The sequence below is a fragment of the Solanum pennellii genome, chromosome 11 (assembly GCF_001406875.1).
Source record: "Solanum pennellii chromosome 11, SPENNV200".
Classification (NCBI taxonomy): Eukaryota; Viridiplantae; Streptophyta; class Magnoliopsida; order Solanales; family Solanaceae; genus Solanum; species Solanum pennellii.
Window position 1 is genome coordinate 44,847,293 of NC_028647.1, and position 15,467 is coordinate 44,862,759.

At 35.7% G+C, this 15,467-nt stretch overlaps 1 pseudogene; it reads left to right on the forward strand.

The window, feature by feature from the left end:
- The first annotated feature begins 10,641 nt into the window (after positions 1 to 10,641).
- The window catches only part of LOC107003859, a 78,386-nt pseudogene continuing 73,560 nt past the window's right edge, over positions 10,642 to 15,467 (forward strand).

Genomic DNA, 15,467 nt, shown 5'->3' on the forward strand with positions numbered 1-15,467 from the left:
GGGAGGAGAACAAGAAAGAAATATTATGGGCTTGATGGGAATCGAACTAGGGTCTTCCAAATCTGAAAGATGCAATTATCAAGTTTAAATTAAGATTAAGTGTTGTTCAAGGGATTTGAAATCAGGTTCCCTTGCTCAATTTCGTATTGGCACATAAGTCATACGTAAACAAATACTTAATGAATGCTGCCTTTAAAGATCAAAATCAATATCTTGGCATATCTACAAGATGCATAAGTCTTGTACCACATAATCTTGGGTAAACATGAATCACTTAGACAAACTATGTGTGTTGACTCATAAGTCTAGTATAAGTTTAAAAGTAAGTGAACTTAAGATGTATGTGATGAAATTATGTAAAACCTAGAAGGGGTTCAGTAAGAGTATGAAACACACTAAATGGCCAAGTGCATTGGCATATGATGAAATGAATATTCATGTAAAGAGGTGACTAATTATGAAGAGCAATGGTGCTAAAGTTAATGAATATGGTGACAAAATGATAAGAAGATAATGTGAAAGATGAGAGCAATCTTAAATGAGCCTAAGTAAATGTTACCAAAACGTACTCACCTATGAGAGTGTAAAGTTAATGAAGAGACCAGTCTCTATGAACACTCTAATGAAAGTATTGAAGTTAATGCATACTTAATGCTAATGATGAGATGATAAATCATCTAATGAGCTATGATGTCCTCATTCTAGAAGCCAACATCCATGATGTATGAGTTGAATGTAATGGAACTTTATACAGAGCAACGATAGGCTAGCTATGAGCGGTGATGCCTTCTTTCGGGAAGGGCGGAGGTTCACGTAACTCTCATGAGATGAGACTTCCCCGCATGTCGGGTATGGGTCTCCTTATATCTCCTAGTCTTCAAACCTATACTGCTAATATAGGGATCTAGCAGGTTCAATTTCCATATACGCTAGCATGTTTTAGGTAACTTTTGTCGGTGATTCCACCTCTTTTTGGTGTGGGGGAGACACTGGATTTCATGATGCTCACATGATCTATGTCGGTTAAAATTAAAGTTCCCAAAGAATAAATAAGGTCAGCCTGAAATGATGCACATAGTGAAATGAATGATACAAAAGGTGTAAGGATACGATAATCAAGAGGTGAGCTAGACTTATGTAATGACGCTAGGTTGTTCTTTGTCATTGCACAGCAAACCCGATGAGAGTCTTAAACTACATCCTGGGTATGATCGTGATTACACTAGTATATGAAATATTGAAAAATTAAATACGTATGAATGAATGAATGAATGAAGCAGACCCTGTGTTTGCTAAAGAAGGCTACCTAGTTGAGGTCCCATATGTTGAGCCCTCATTTTGGAAAGTCCTAATGTGAAGTCCATGATTCCAAGGTATCATGGCATATGAAAGCATGATATGAACTACGTGATATGATATGTGAAATATGTTATATATTGTTCGCAAAATGATAAATTTGATGATGCATGTTACCCTTATGGCATGACTTTCCTAATCCAAATTTGACAGGTCCATTGACTTTCCTAATCCAAACTTGGCAAGTCTAGTGACTTGACTTTTGATAAATCATATTGTTAGAAAAGAGCTATTCTTACTCATCCATGTCCTTTGTGTGTGCTTGAATATACCCATACTTAGTACAAGTGTGTACTAATTCCATACAATAATCTATTTTTAGGTGCAGGCACAGGTGGACGTTAGATCGTATGGTAAAATGGTACAGCTATCCGGACGTGGAGCTTTCTTTCGGACTTGGTAGTCCCTCATGATTTTGAGGCTGCAAACTGTTATTATCTAGCTTAGGTGTAGGCCTTAGCTAGTGAAGCATGCTCCACTAGTGTTTCATTTCCCACTTCATTTTAGATCTTGTATTGATACCTGTTTTGGCAAGTGCTCATTTAATGCAGCTTTGAACTATTTCTCTCATTTGATGATCTGAATGACATTTATGAGTTTAAGTAGAATGTCTTATACGAATCTTAAATAACAAAAAGTTCAAATTTTCCACAAAAATTAACCTGGATGAAGTAAAGATGACGTATGTAGGACTTTCTGCGACCTCTGAGAGGTTAACGACCCAGTCTCGTCTAGGGTCTAGATTTCGGTCATGAAAAAATTTGTAACGGAGCCCTAGGTTAAATTCCAAGAATAATAAGTTCACATCAACCACATTGATTAGTTTCTAAGTCATGGTAGTGATGTGCACCGCTATCCTTAATTAGAGACTGCATGATGCGTAGGAAAATTTCCCTTCTTCTAATCTTATCGTACCTTTGCTAATGTCTGATTTCTTGGTGTTATGAGCGTGTCTAAAATCAACTCTTGTTGTTTTCAAAGAATCAATACCAGGAGAAACATTGGGCAGAGGAGAGGAGGAGCAGCTACTAGGGACAATCAGGTTCCACCCTAGGCTCCAACTGAAGGAGTGGCCAGGCCAGTTAACCCAGCTGGGTTGACTGATGCTGACGTGCGTACCGCTCTGGCTCAGATGGCTCAGGGCATCACCATGAAGGCCCAGGCCATGACTGCCTAGGTCAACTGGCAGAATGGTTAGAGGGAGAACCCACCAGTGCGTAGCATGGCTGATAGGCTGCGAGACTTCACGAGGATGAATCCTCCTATCTTTACGGTGTCCAAAATTTCAGAGGATCCCCAGTAGTTTGTGGACGAGGTCCAAAAGATTTTTGTGGCCATGGGGGTCACATATACTAAGAAGGCTGAGCTGGCTTCCTATCATCTCAAGGATGTTGCACAGACTTGGTGAAAGGTGTGGCAAGATAGCCGAGCGTTGGGCGGAGTTCCGGTCACTTGGGAGCTGTTTATGACAACTTTTCTAGATAGATTCTTCCCCAGGGAGATAAAAGAAGCTAAGGTTGAGGAATTTATCAACCTAAAGAAAGGATCGATTACAGTCAGGGAGTATTCCCTGAAGTTCGTTAAGCTGTCCAGTTATGCCACTTCCCTAGTGTCTAACAACAAGGATGAGATAAGCAGGTTCCTCACAGGGATCACCAGAGATCTGGAGGAGGAGTTTCGGTCTGCGATGATCCACAATAACATGGACCTCTCCAGGCTGATGGTGCATGTCTTGCAGGTAGCGGAAAACCGGAAGAGGAGGGGAGCTCGTGATGCTAGGAGGCCTATGCCTTCTGATCAAGTACGTCCTACCAATGGAGGAAAGAAAGAACAACTTCAGTATTCGTGAACAGCCCAGGTTGAAAAAGGGGCAACAGAGTTTTGGGAACTCTAACTTTTAGAGGAGTGCAGCACCTAGAATAGGTAGACCCGAGCCCAAGAAGGGTAATGGAGGTGATATGCAGCGGATTAAAAAAGACTGTGCTATGTGTGGTTGTGCTCACAACGGAGAGTGCAGATAGGGCACTAATTCCTGTTTCGAATGTGGTAAGAGTGGTAACTTGGTCAGGGACTGCCCACAGAACAGGGGTCAGGCTGGAGGTAATGCTCAGCCTAGGCCTTACCCAAAGGGTACAACAACAGCCGAGCCTTCTAAGAGGAACATGTTCAATGCCCTAAAGGGCAGGGAGGAGTAGGAGAAGTCCGCTGATGTGGTAACAGGTATTCTGCAAGTATTATCAACTTCTGTTTATGATTTACTTGATCCAGGTCTACGCATTCCTTTGTAACTCTTTTGCTTGCTTTAACTTTTGAAATATTGCCTGAAGTTCTGCATGATCCTATAGTGGTTAGTACACCTTTAGGAGAAAATGTCAGGACTGATAGGGTTTACAAGGGTTGCCCAATATTTATATGCGGTAAGACTATGTGTGCAGACTCGGTTGAATTACCTATGCATGATTTTGATGTTATTCTTGGCATGGACTGGCTTCATTGTTGTGATTCTTGTATGAATTGTCGTATTAGGGTTGTGAGGTTTTGTTTCCCTAATGAAAAAGAGATGGTTTGGGAGGGGTACAATTAGAGTCTTCCTAATCCCTTGATTTCGAACCTTAAGGCCAATAAAATGATGTCAAAGTAGAGAGTGAGTTTCAAGATGTATTTCCTAATGATTTTCCTGGAGTTCCTCCCCCTAGAGATATTGACTTTTGAATTGACTGAGAACCCGGTACTAAACCAATTTCAATTCCTCCTTACGGAATGGCTCCAGCGAAAGTCAAAGAGTTGAAGCTGAAGTTAATAGATCTCATTGATAACGGTTTCATTCAGCCGAGCATATCCCCTTGGGGTTCTCTAGTGTTGTTTGTGAAAAAGAAATATGGAACCGTTAGAATGTGTATCGATTATCGACAGCTCAACAAGGTCACTATCAAGAATAATTATCCACTCCCCAGAATAGATGATTTTTTTGACCAACTCCAAGTGTCTAGTTTCTTCTCGAAGATGAATCTTCGTTCAGGGTACCATAAGCTTAGAGTTAGGGATGAAGATATCCCAAAGACAACCTTTCGTACTAGTTATGGTCACTATGAGTTCCTAGTGATGTGATTTAGTCTCACTAATGCACCTGCTGTATTTATGGACCTCATGAATAGAGTTTTTCGTGAATACCTTGACTCCTTCGTCATAGTATTCATTGATGACATTCTCATCTATTCTAAGACCAAGGAAGAGCATGAACAACACTTCAGACTAACCTTGCAAGTACTTAGACAACATCAGATGTATGCCAAATTCAGCAAATGTGAATTCTGGATCAGATCAGTGACCTTCCTAGGTCATGTAGTGTTTGATAAAGGTGTGTAGTTAGATCCCAGGAAGACTGAGACTGTTAAGAACTGGCCAAAAACATCTTACTCCCACCGATATCCGTAGCTTCTCGGGATTGGCTGGTTACTATCGCAGGTTTGTGGAGGGTTTTTATTCCATTGACGCCCCACTCACCGCCTTGACAAAGAAGAATTTCAAGTTTGATTAGGCGGGGACTTGTGAAAAGAGCTTCCAAGATCTCAAGGACATACTCACTTCAACCTCGGGGCTTACCTTGCCTAAGTGTCGTGAGAATTAAACTGTATATTGTGATGCATCTAGGGTTGGTTTCGGTTGTGTTCTTATGCAGGGTGGTAAGGTGATAGCCTTTCCGTCCAAAAAACTCAAGGTGCATGAGAAGAACTATCCAACTCATGACTTAGAGTTGAAAGCAGTGGTGTTTGCAATGAAGCTGTGGAGGAACTACCTGTATGGAGACATACCACAAGAGTCTCCAATACGTGTTTACACAGAGGGAGTTAAATCTACGTCTGTGGAGATGGTTGGAGCTGTTGAAGGACTATGACATGAATGTCCACTTCCATCCAGATAAGGCTAATGTTGTATTTGATTCTTTGAGTAGGATGAGCATAGGAAGTAAAACCCACGTTGAGGATGAGAAGAAGGAGTTGGTGAAAGATATAGACAGACTGGACAGACTGGGTGTGCAGTTAGTTGACTCTACTTGTGGGGGTGTTTCAGTTCATCCTAGTGCTGAATCATCCTTAGTAGTTGAAGTCAAGGAGGGTCAGCATCTTGATCCTTTGTTGATGGAGCTGAAGGACTTAGTGTTGGTTAAGATGAATGAGTCTTTTGCTTTGGGAGATGACGGCATACTTAGGTACTAGGATAGATGAATAGAGAGATAGACCAAAGAATGTGAGAAGCATGTTCATTCTAGGGTAAATCTTAGAGTATTTCTTTTATAGCATAGGATTATACCTATTGCCTCGTTCGATTAATAGGTAAGATGATAGCTTAATACTCCGCTATTGGTTCATGTCTATTCCCACTCAACGATGTAGTTAGGTTGTTAATGCTGGTAGGCGATTAGAGACGAGGAGATCATGATCGTAAAATCAACTTTGTGAATCAACAAAGAGGTTAACCTTCGATTGCAAGGATAAGTTGTTCTTATATTTGAAATGGTGTATGCTGTAACCTTGTTTGTAACTGTTTTAATTGTAGTAATTAATATTTGATGCCGTTTAATTTAGTTGAGACAACCAATTTTGAAATAGTACGTCGCATATTTATTTTATTTACAATAAAGTTAGTGTTTGTTGATTTGAAATCCTTTAATTTGGGTTGGATAATTGAACTAGAAAAAGTCTATGTACAACTTGAGTGATCATGTGCTATTTGACTTATTCAAAAGTCACTAAGTTACTAATAGTATTTTTTAGGATACTTTTATGTATTCAGTTTATTAGCATTAGGAGTCCTAAATTAGCAGGTAGTGGTATAGTGTCATAGTTTCTCTCTTAGTTTGTTATTTTTCAAGTGTTAATTATAATATTGTACACTAGTTTTCTGAGATATAAGAAGTACTCAAGTTTTTCTTTGCTTTTCTTCTGCTTGTAATATCTTTGCTTACCTCATGTGTCAACAGTTGTGGTATCAGAGGTTGAAATCTAGGTTAGAATCCGTTATTTCCTCAAGCAGGGATTGACAAAGTAAAAAAAAAAAAAGAAAGTGAAATTATGAGATTTTTTTTAAGACAAAAAACTTCTATGGAAGGGAACGGTACAACAACATTTTCTCATCCCATGATTCCCATTATCAAAGGGTAGAATTATCAGTTTTGGAGTCTTAAGATGAAGACTCTTTTCAATGCTCAAGAACTGTGGGATATAGTTGAGACTGGAATTTTGGAAGGGAATGCAAACCATCTGAGAAAACAATGAAAAAGAGATTCGAAAGCTCTTTTCATGATCAAACACGCTCTTCATGATGATATTTTCCCTCACATATCAACCGCCAAAACCTCCAAACAAGCATGGGAGATTTTGAAACAAGAGTACTTCAGAGAGGACAAGGTGATTGCTGGAAAATTTTGTACACCCACATATATCCAATAACATTTTTTCCCTTAGGTCATATACTTGTGTACTAAGGCTTCAAATTTTTGAGTCAGTGCCATTTGTCGAGAAGGACACAAGATTTCTTCTTCACAAGAATCAGGTCACACTCATATAATATGTTCTTCAATAAATGTTGCCAATCGATAGACAAGTGGTAAATGATCTTAGGCGTACTTATGCACCTAATAAGCAATCTATCCCATACATATACCCAAGCTTGCAAATTTCTAATCTCAACTGAAATTTAGAGTCCATTCATTGTGTCTCCTGTAATCAATATGAATATATGTTTCAGGATGAAAAGCAAAGAAAAAGACACCATGCAAAATGTCGGAGAATACATCAAGTCAAAGTTGTTATAGAGAATGACCAAGAAGCTTAAAAAATACATTGTGAGGGAGCAACTCCGCATCACGGAGATTGAGCCAACACATGAAAAATGATTTAGCTTAACAGTGGAGTGCGCAATAAGGCATCGCAGAGTGGATCAATTTGTTCACAATATGCAGCGAGGGAACAGGTCCATGATGCGGAACTGGACGCCAATTTTTCACCACATGGTTTTATTTTAGACTATAAATAGCTCAACTGTGTTATTTCATTATCATTCAATTTTTGAAAAATGGGAGAACACACTTTGAGCAATTTTGCTGACTATCTCTAGGGATTTTCTTCTACACTTTCATTTTGGTAAGCACTTTTATGATCCTTGAACATTATTTGATGACGATCAAAATTATGAAGCCCTTTTGGTTCGATAATTTGACTCGAAAAAATTGTTGTTCTAGTTGAGTGACCATGTACACTTGGTTGTACTCCTAGACGCAACACTAAACAAACATGGTCATGATTAAATATGAATGAAGTGATGGAATGTTGTGGATCAGGGGTGTTAGATGTAGGGAAAGAAAGTTGTTAATGTGTAGTTGTATTCTTTCAAGGTAGTATGAAGTATCTTAGTTGTCCTCATAGGTTCAAGTGACGGTAAATGGTTAGATGATTGTTGATGGGCATTTGAATCCAATGAATGTTCATCAATATTGTGGTTACTTGGCTAGTAGTAACTTCATAAAGTTTGTTTCTATTGACGACAAGAGACTGCAATTCTAGGAAGTTCTATTTTAATTATATTTAGTAGCTGCTTTTTTTTATGTTTATTCAACCTAAAAAAGATTTTCTGTATGTAAGTCTATGATCTTGTTCAACATGGTATCAGACTTGAATCATGTTGTTCCATCCACTTCCGTAACCCAATCGAATAACCTTGCATCGAAAATCATAGTCCAACAGGAAAATTCTGCTTTTCCCACTGGATAGTTCTTGGTGAAAGGAATTATAATTTATTGGCAAATTGACCAAACCATCACCAACTGACCATCGTATGGCACATGTATCACCAAAATTCACAAAGTTGGAGTTCTCTTATTGATTCAATAATCCCTCATCTGAAGCAAAGATTTTTTTTCGCTTGGCAATCACTCAAGACATATGGGAAGCTACTTCAAAAACATTATATCATGGATCCATTGAACTGAATCAACAATCTTTCACCACCAAGCATAATATTCGACCTTTGTCTACCTATTCTAACGAACTCATTGCAATTTTTCAGGAAATTGACCATTGGACAGCTTCACAAGAGAGATCAGTGGAAGGGATTGTACAATTATATTATGTGGTTGCTATGCTTCAAGTTCAAATATTTCTAAGTGGACTTGATTTGGAATTTGATCAAGTTCGTTGTGAGATTTTGCGAAAAGATCCAAAATTTGATTTGGAAAGTTGTTATGCGTACGTATGTAGAGAAGCACAACAAACACTAATCATGGGAAGTTCTAGACTAGTCCTTGAAAGTTCAGCCATGGTGGTTCAATGTGATACACAAAAGAGTCGAAGTATTTCATCATCTGGAAAAACAAATAACTTTGTTTGCAATCATTGTGGTGAAAAACACTTACTATGTTTGGAGGCTCTATACAGTCTGGATGAATGTTATTTCAGTTTATAATACTTGTAACATAACTTCATCAATTACTCTTACAATAGTACAAATTGGATACTTCAAACAACGATAAGGAAAAGGCAATAGTTTCATTCAATTAAAGCTGTTTACATGTTCAAAGTATGTATTGAAAAGTTAGACCACACTCAAAAACCTACTAATCGCCTATCCATCATAATCCGCAACTTTCATATCCTTCTATTTACGATTATGTCTCGATAAAGTGTAGATGTGATGTCATATAATTATTAATAGATAAGAGACTACATTCCTATAGTTTATTGAGAACTAATCGTAGATATATAGGAGAATATGGAAGTTGTGGAGTTGTGAATTATTAATAGTTGTGGAGATCAAGTCCTTATACACAGATTGAGGACTATATAATTCCAGATCCTGCAATATAAAGGGCTTGAATTAAGCACTCTTTGGAAATGTGACAATATTTAAAAGAGAATTAAGTTAGTCATACAGGTGAAAAGGTGTGCGACAATTAACAACCCATTCATGAATAATAATTGTTATATAAGTTTCTAAATATTACAAATATGCCCTCATTCTAGAATTTTCTATGTAACTAGAAGATTGCAAGGGCCTTTTATGTTTCAAATGAACTAGCTTATAGTTCTTATAAAATGTTGTTTATTTTCAATTTTAGGTGATTAATATGAGCAATAACAAATAAGTAGATTTTAGTTAAATGACAAATTTTATATTGTCATAGAATAAAATATAAATTCTTGTTGATTTCATTATATTTTACTATACCAAAATATCATCTTTTGACTTATTTTTACTTCATTCTAATTCTAAGCAATATATTTATAAAGTTCCAAGAAATTCTCCATATATCTCTAAAATGATCCACTAAGGATTATTCTTTTTCCAATGTAAGTCTTTCACATGACCAATTTTTATATCATGTGACACTTAAGTGGCATGATCAAGTTTGAAATGAAACAACATGAAATGATAGTGATACGATAGGTTTGGCGATTAATTTAATTTCAATACCATGTACATATAAAATGCTCTAGCCAATCCAAATATGCTAGCTTTAAGAAATTTTGTCTGGATCTATCACATTTTGATGCTTCAAGATTACACCCTAAATCGTATAATCTTTCTAACAAGTTCTAGTGTTATAAGATCTCCTCTTTCTAGTTGGAAATATGTGAAAATTCATACAACCATAACGAAACTATCAAGTTTTTAAGACATTCGACACCATCTTGTTCTGAAAGATGAGCATCGTGACACCTCTAAAAAAATTGAACAAGCTAGTCTAGTGGAATTTGCTTAGATTTATAATATTAAGGAGAAGAACAAGGAATTCTAGAAGAACAAGGGATTTGATAAGTCAAATAAAAAGGGTAAATCTCAATTTAAGAAGATAAGAAAATGTGGTGTTAAAAATATTGATATGGCCAATATATTGTTATTTTTGCCACAAGATGGGTCATCTGAGGCAGAGTTGAGGGAAAAAAGAGGAAAATAAATAAATGAGAAAAAAGAAAAAGGAGTATATAAAATACATTTTTTTTTTACTAATTTTGATTTTTTAATAAATAAGCTAGTGATTCTAGTAATTTCTTGTTGTAATCTAATTATATAATTTTCCTACATTCTTACTAGTCTAAAACAAAGTTTTCTACTATATTGCCGGTATGGGGCATGAGATACTAATGAAGTGACTGAGTCGAGAACAAATAGGCCCTACATGCCTTATCTAATATGCCATCTCTTTTCATACTTAAACAAATTGCTCTCTTTCTACACATTCTTGATAATTTTTCCACTTCCTTGGACATCAAAACAACAAAAACAGAGATGTCATCAAGTGTTTGCTCATCAATATCATGTTTGGATTATATAATTGTTTTATTGCTTGTTCTGTTACATGTTTTATTCAGCTTTACTCTATCCTACATGCTCGATACCTTTCATGTGCTAACGCATACTCTGTGCTAAATCTTCTCGTGATGTAGGTTCAGGTTCTCCGTAATCAAATCGCGCATAGATTGATTCCCGATCTCACCAGGATCATTGGTGAGTCCTCATTCTTCGAGGATAATATTCAAGAGTATCTTTTAAGTATTTTTAGACTTTAGTTTCAGTTTTGCTAGACTTAATTGGGGATGTCCCAACACTTCTAGTGAGTTGAGGTTTTATTTTAGGACATAGTTAGGTCCAGCTTAGAACATGAGTTTGATATCTCTTTTTTTTTTAAACAATACTCTCAGATTTTCATATTTAGTTTAGTTTATGGGTTTTCTCCATCCTGTCAATTTATCTTATGTCTTAAGCTTCTACATCCATTTTTAATCATAGTATGCTTATGTTATGATAACAGAGTTAGCTTGAGGTCACTCATGAATCTAGGTTCCATGTTCACGTTTAGTGTTTAGCTCAGGGCGTGACAATTATCAAAACACTAAACTATAAAAGAAATTAAAGGAGGAGCATATGCTCAAAATTTTAATTTCCAAATACGTGAAAGAATCTTGGAGAATACTTAAAGTCCTGCCAATAAATAAAGCTAGAAACTATGATTAACAATTATTATTAAGCCTATTTATATATTGGATGGTATGATAGAGGTGTCACTGAAGAATTAAATTAGACATAATATATGGATATTATATGGATAAATTATTGTGACCAAATCAAACTCTAATTATAATAGGAAAAAGGTCAAATATACACTCATACTTTAAAAAATAGTATGTATATACCTTACGTTATACTTTAAGAACGTATATACCCCTACCGTCATACTTTCGGATCATGTATACCCTTTAATCAAACAATCTGGCACGTGGCACCATCTCAATAACTTGCCCAATTTTTATTTATTTTTTAAAATCCAAATTTAAAAACCCACACAATTATATTCTTACCCACTTTACAACCCAAATCATAACCCACCCATTTTGGATTTGGGTTGCCACAAACTTCTGCAATCCTTCCAACAAAGTATTTATCAGAAAACTCACCAAATCAACAACCTTACAACTTCATAATATCAAAGTATAACCCAGAAAATTAATAAGACAAATACGAAATCAATTCGATTGTCCCATAAACTTTAAATTGTTTATATTATCTACAACCATCTTCACAACGACTATAATTATGCAAAGCAACAAAACTTAAACCGTTAAATTAATATAAAAACTTTGTATATATTCCACTATGTTTAGGATATTCATGGGTAATTACCCAATAAAGCAGAGTTTATTAACAAGAACGAAGATGCGATTCACATAGAAATAGGAGCCATTGGAGAGAAACTCAGAGACATTCAGAGTTCATCTAGAATTGTAATTTTCCAATAAAATATTACTTTCATCATCTCCAAACATTATTCCATCTGGGTTCACCAACTTTACCTCCAAATCCAACTCTGACGTAGGTTATTCAATTTCAATTTTGCAATTTAATAAATTATTAATATTTTGAAACCCATAACTTTGGATGTGAGTGCAGTGAAGGTGGGGGAATCCAGAGTTTTTAAATGGAGTATGAAAGGTAGTAGAGACTCACGCAGAGAAGCTTGAATTAGGAGATTCCTTGAAACATTTGTTACTCTCACTTTGGTTCATTAATTGGGGTCTTTAAGTTGGTAAGTATATAATTGTGTGGGTTTTTAAATTTGGATTTAAAAAAATAAAAAAATAAGGCAAGTTATTGAGATGGTGCCATGTGTCAGACCGTTTGATCAAAGGGTATATATGATCTGAAAGTATGACGGTAAGGGTATATACATACCATTCTCTTAAAGTTCGAGGGTATATTTTACTTTATTCCCATTATAATATATAGATATATTGTGATAGTATCATGGAGGTCTCATTGAAGGACTGAAGCAACGACATTGATACCATAGCAATATATATAAAATTAAGGGAAAAAGGTCAAAATACTCCTCAAATTTTGTTTTATTGGTTTATTATGCCCTTACCGTTAAAACAAAGTTATTTTTACCCCTACCGTTCCCAAACATGTCATATGTACCCCTCAGTTGGACGGAAAGACCCAAATTGACCAAAATTATTCAATTTCATCTTTTCGACCCAAATTCAAATTTAACCCACAAAACCTATAAATTAAATCCCAAAACCAATTTCTTCATTTTCTTCCTTCCTGAATAAAAATACATTACCAACAACATATTTTCTTGTGAATTTATGATTTTGTCTATAAAGTTTTCTTACTTTAACATAATATATCTTTAATAGAACAAGGCAAATATCTTCATAAGAATCTACCACTAGCCGCAATAGCATCACTGTAAACATGCCCTTCTTTCTTTATGTAGTAATTGAAATCCATAGAAAAATTAGATTAAAATTTTTAGACCCATATGCAGCAGAATCATCTTCAGGAAAAAGGACCAAAGATTATTGTTCATGAGATTATTTTTTAAAAAAAGAGATAAATATTCAATCTTTTTAACCAAAAACCCATTGGATTTTTATCAATTTTCTTTTAAATGGCCTCCTCCCCTAATGTTCAAAAAAGAAAACTTCAAACCGACATTAATAGTGGATTTTCAGACCTCAGATTCATGAATGTAATGATTTAGTGTTGCCTCCTATGGATCGAAAAAGAAAATTAGGAAAATTGTTATTGAGATTACAGACCCATTTAGCAGAAAAGAATTTGGTTGGGTCCTTTTAATATTGCTAAAGAAACTGAGGTTTATCAGAATTTTATTTCTTATTTGGGGTTTTTGTTAAAAGAGGGGTACATATGACAAGTTTGATAACAACAGGGGTAAAAATAACTTTGTTTTAATAGTAAGGGCATATTTAATCAATAAAATACATTGAAGGGTAGTTTTGACTATTTTCACAATATAAAATAAGGAAAGGTGTGAATGACCTTAAATAAACCTAATGCTAAAGTGATCGAGTTGAGAATATATATGCCCTACATACCTTATCTATTGTGCCAATTGGGAGCTGCTTCTCACAATTAACAAAAAATTGCTTTTCTACACATTCTTGACAAATTTCCACTTCCTGAGACATTAAAAAAACAAAAATAGAGATGTCATCAAGTCATCAACTTCCATATCTAAGTACATCATAAATCAACCTTATCTTCATATGTTAGAAACCAAATGTACCACTACGACTGACCTAAAAAAGATTCATGCTCATCTCGTAAAAAGTGGTTTAATCAAGGATAAAATAGCAGCTAGCCGCGTCCTTGCTTTTTTCAGCCAAGTATTCACCTATGGTGACATCATTATGCAAACTTGGTTTTCACTCGCATAGAAATTCCAAATGTTTTCACTTGGAATACTATTATTAGAGGATTCTCAGAGAGTTCAACTCGATAATATGCAATTCATCTCTTCATTGAAATGTTGAACAATTAACAAGTACAACAACGCTTGCTTACTTATCCTTCGGTTTTTAAGGTGTATGCTCGAGGTGATTTTGTGAAAATGGAGTTCAATGATTTTAGGCATATTTATATGTCTAACTAGTTGATAATTGCCCACATTTTAGTACTAATTGAGGACTATCTTTAGTTACTAGCTTTATGTTGAGGTTGGTTGTGTTGATTAAGCACTTACACATGATTAGTGATTTCAGGAACACCCGGAGAAATTAAAGCTGGAACGAAGAAAAAAACAAGGAGAAGAGACGGACGTGAAAATGACTAAGTGTTGAAGCACCTAGGCGAGGCGCACTATCAGGCGCGGTGCGCCAGGGCTTGTCGCTCAGAGTCATAGTTGAGGTGCTCTGCACCAAAATCCTATTGGCAGAGATAATTTCCATGCGCGATGCTGGAGCCCCACGCCTCAATGTGCAGAGTGCCAGATGCACTTAGGCGTGCTGCCCCAAGTGTACTCTTGTGTGTACTCCTAGACTCATAGATCTAAGGGATGCCATTATTGGGGTCCGATCTTTGTTTAGTATGCAAGGGCAAGAATCAAGTTTGTAATCATCTTAACTCTTTTGTTTTGCGAATTTTTTATGAACAATTATCTTTTCTTGAATAGTATGAGTATGATTATCTAAACGGTCTAATTTTAGGGTTGCAACTATGAATCGATTATTGAATATTTAAAGCTTTATGAAGTAATCTTTGATTGTCAATTCAAATTACTTTTATATTCTTTTGGTTTACTATTTTTTGACTGGAAATCTAGGAATAAATTTAGTGTCTAATCTCGAATTGACTGTAGGAGAGGTTAGATAGACCAAAGAGTATAGAGATCTTGGTCAGCCCATTAACTTGAGGCAATTAGTGCTCAGGAGTGACACCCAAAAGACAAACACCTTGCTTGTTTACAAAATAGGATGTAATATAAATGTTCGCTAATTAGTTTATTTATCCTCGTTCAACGATGTAATTAGATAGCTAAGTGGAGTAGGTGACGAGATATGGTTAACCCGGATCCATACTATTAACCCTATAAATAAGTAATTTGACAACTGAAGTTAGTTCTAAGATGATATTATGATGCATGACATTCGTTAATGCTGTAGTTCTGGAATTACTTTTAATCTTGCCTGAAATATTACATCCAAGTCAATCACCATTGTTTACTTTAAATTCAATCCATAATACGTTTAGTTAATCACAAAACATCCAACCTACGAAGTTGTTACTTCTCTTTTTAGTTGTATAATTAA